Genomic DNA, 4338 nt, shown 5'->3' with positions numbered 1-4338 from the left:
CATTATTAGTGAGGCTGTACCCCAGTATGGAACATTGTCATTATTAGGACTTTGGTTCGACCACATTTGGAATACTGTGTACAGTTCTGGCCGCCACATTACCAAAAGGATGTGGATGCTTTGGAAAGGGTGCAGAGGAGGTTTACCAGGATGTTGCCTGGTATGGAGGGCGCTAGCTATGAAGAGAGGTTGAGTAGATTAGGATTATTTACATTAGAAAGACGGAGGTTGAGGGGGGACCTGATTAATGTCTACAAAATCATGAGAGGTATAGACAGGGTGGATAGCAAGAAGCTTTTTCCTAGAGTGGGGGACTCAATTACTAGGGGTCACGATTTCAAGGTGAGAGGGAAAAAGTTTAAGCGAGATATGCGTGGAAAGTTCTTTACGCAGAGGGTGGTGGGTGCCTGGAACGCATTGCCAGCGAAGGTGGTAGAGGTGGGCACGATAGCGTCATTTAAGATGTATCTAGACAGAGACATGAATGGGCAGGGAGCAGAGGGATACAGATCCTTGGAAAGTAGGCGACAGGTTTAGATAGAGGATCTGGATCGGCGCAGGCTTGGAGGGCCGAAGGGCCTGTTCCTGTGCTGTAATTTTCTTTGTTCTTTGTTCTTTAGTGAGGCTGTACTCCAGTATGGAATATTGTCATTATTAGTGAGACTGTATCCCAGTACGGCATATTGTCATTATTAGCGAGACTATACCCCAGTATGGAACATTGTCATTATTAGCGAGACTATACCCCAGTATGGAACATTGTCATTATTAGTGAGACTGTACTCCAGTATGGAATATTGCCATTATGAGTGAGACTGTATTCCAGTATGAAACATTGTCATTATTAGTGAGACAGTACCCCAGTATGGAACATTGTGATTATTTACAGATGTGGTACCAAGTATGAAATATTGTCACTTTCATTATCAATGAGGCTCTTCCCCATTATGGACAATTGTCATTAGTGAGGCTGTTTCCAATATGAAATATTGTTATTATTTCTGAGGATATTCCCCATTATGAAGTATTGTCATTACCAGTTAGGCTGCTCCCTGGTATGAAACACTGACACTATTAGTAAACCTTTAACCTACAATAATATACATACACTCTTTCAGAATCACAGACTTTCTGTAGTACAGAAAGACACTATTCAGCTTGTGTATGGCTGTCCCCAGTATGGAACACAGTCATCCTTAGTCAGATTGTGCCTGAGTATGAAAACTTGCATTATATTGTCATTGGCTGTCTTGGAACCTAACTGGGGGAAGGCAATGCACCAACTCAGCATGTGTTCCCCAGTGAGACTGTATGCCAACATGGGAAACAGTATTGTTATTACCAATGGGGTTGTTTCCAGGTGAAATATTATCATTACCAGTACCAGCATTGTTTCAGCTCTGGAGCTGTTTGAGTCGATACTGTCTGTGGTACAGCAAATGGGGAATGAGAAGCCTTTCTACTGATCAGAACATACACTCATTGAATGTTCTTGGTTATTTAGAATGAAAGCAACCATATCCTATTAAAATGATCTGTGCACAATTTGTGAATTAAGTCAGGTTTTATCACATTTAGTCTCTGCAACAATGCACAGCTCCCATCTGGATCACCCCATGTCAATGTTGGAACATTTCACACTGCTGAAATTACCCCTTTGGGATCTATCTATCATGTTTTGATTGGCCAGTCCCCTGACTGGACAGACTTCATCCCTGCAGACCGATATAAAAGAACTGAATAGAAACATTAACTCTGCTTTCTCTCCACAGATGCTGCCAGAACTGCTGAGTTTCTCCAGCAATTTCTGTGTTTATTTCTGATTTCCATGATCCATAGTTCTTTTTTTTTATAAAAGATCTCACTGTTCTGTCATTCATCAGTCCTCGGAAGCTCAGGAAGTGAATAAATATTTCCCTTTTCAAACAATTAACCTCATATACTAGGTTTGTTACATAGCAGCCATATGAATCAATCGCTTGGTGCCATTTCAGGAGACATTTTTAAATATTAGATCACTTAAATCCTCAAAATACCTTGCCTTTTCAACAACTTGTACTTCTATAGAATAAAAGCAAAATACTGTTGATGCTCTAAATCTGAAACAATCAGAGAATGCTGGAGATACTCAGCAGGTTGGGCAGCATCTGTGGAGAGAGAAGCGGTGTTAATGTTTTGGGACTGGAATGACTGTTCCTCAAAACTTCAGAACAGCATGCCAAATCCCAAATCTTTCAAGCAGGGGATGAGGTGTTACTATCACTGCCATTACAAGATGAATCATTGAAAGCATGATTCAGTGATCCATATAGGGTAATGAGAAAGATTGATGAATTAAGTTGTCCAATTGTCACTCTAGATCACTGGAAAAAGTACTGGCGTGTCGCATCAATATACTGGAGCATTAAAACAGGCACAGTGTGTGCACATGTTTTTTCTGTTTGAAAGAACAGGACACAAATAATTACATTAATATATGTAGCTTCCAGTATGTAGAATGTGCAAAGAATTATGCTGACAACCAGTTTAGGATATTCAGTTGGGGCTCATGATTTGGTGCACTTGGATACTTAGGAAGCTACATATATATTATCCTTGCATCAATGTCCTCACACCCATTCTTGGTTAGGGTGTCACATTTGCCATTCTCCAATCTATTGGCTTCTCCCTGTATATCAGGAAAATTGGAGGATTATGGTAATCCCCGCCTTTAACAGGTTTGGACACAAGCTGGGTGATTTCCTCATTCTGAACATAGCCAGCCTTTCCAGAACACACTGCAATCAATTTTCACGTTCCATTACCTCTACCATCTCTACATCGACTGACATTTTGTCAACATCTTCTTCCTTAATAAATATTAGACTGCTCAATTAGTATTCTAGGTGGCCATTTGTCTCTAACTTGTATCATGCTGTTTGTCTCTGTTAGGGCTCTACCTTTCTGCACCCCTCCACATCTAGTTACCCACTGTCACAAGCCAGAGGAAGATTTTTGGGTTACCTTTTATGTTAATTGTCATTTCTTTCTCATATTTTTTCTTTGTCAGTCTTATTTTCCTCTTCACCATATTGTATTTGGCATGGCTTTCACTTTACAAGTTCATCAAATGTGCATCATTCATCCTTTTTTTATTGTTTCTTCTTTCTCTCCTGTGTCACCCAAGGAACTTGACTTCGGTTCTCTGACCTTTTGTCTTTGTTTGGCCCACCTCATTCCCTGTGCTAAGTACAGCATGTCACCCACTAAGTTAGACCAAAACACATTGGTCAAGGAACTTCTCCTTAACATATTTCAGAAATCCTTGACCCTCAACTCCTTTTACTTTAACAATAACCAAATTGATATTTGAGGAACTAAAGTTCATCAGTAGTACCGCTCCACATATATAGTTCTTGCACGTCCCCGTATTTTCCTACAGACTTGCGTCTCAATTTTTCTCTCTCACTGCTTAGAGAACAAAGAATATGATTATACCTTTCTTGCTTCTCAACTCTAACTAAATGAATTTTGTCTTTGTTTTCCCAAGATCATCCTCTCTTACCAATAGTACAATGTCTCCCTTAATTCAAACTGCAAACCCCAACTTCCCTTATTCCTTCTCTATCTTTTCTGAGCACTCAGTTCTTTTCCATAAAAGCAAAGAATTTCAGATGCTGGAGATTTAAAATAAAAGCAGAAAGTGCTGGAAAAACTCAACAGGTCTGGCAGCATCTGTAGAAAGAGAAACAAAGTTAACTTTTCAAGCCCAATGTGACACTTCTGCAGAACTTAAACTTTTATTTCTGTTCTTTGCCATGGTGTGATTGACATTGCATGAAAGAAGCTACAAGGGAACTAACAGCACAAAAGGCACTATGTGTGGACAGATTCTTCTCATACAGATTCTTTGTAGGGTACAGAAATGGTTATGGGAATGGACTAGCAAACCAAACATGGTATCTACAACCGCAGGAGGTGCTACACCTGCCCCCATACCTCCTCCCTCACCCCCATCCCAGGCCCCAAGAAGACTTTCCACATCAAGCAGATGTTCACCTGCACATCTGCCAATGTGGTATACTGCATCCGCTGTACCCGGTGTGGCTTCCTCTACATTGGGGAAACCAAGCGGAGGCTCGGGGACCGCTTTGCAGAACACCTACGCTCGGTTCGCAATAAACAACTGCACCTCCCAGTCGCGAACCATTTCAACTCCCCCTCCCATTCCTCAGACGACATGTCCATCCTGGGCCTCCTGCAGTGCCACAACGATGCCACCCGAAGGTTGCAGGAACAGCAACTCATATTCCGCTTGGGAACCCTGCAGCCCAATGGTATCAATGTGGATTTCACAAG

Source organism: Rhincodon typus, chromosome 14 (assembly GCF_021869965.1).
Source record: "Rhincodon typus isolate 14 chromosome 14, sRhiTyp1.1, whole genome shotgun sequence".
Lineage (NCBI taxonomy): Eukaryota > Metazoa > Chordata > Chondrichthyes > Orectolobiformes > Rhincodontidae > Rhincodon > Rhincodon typus.
The sequence above is the reverse complement of the archived record's forward strand: the minus strand, read 5'-3'. Positions refer to the sequence as shown.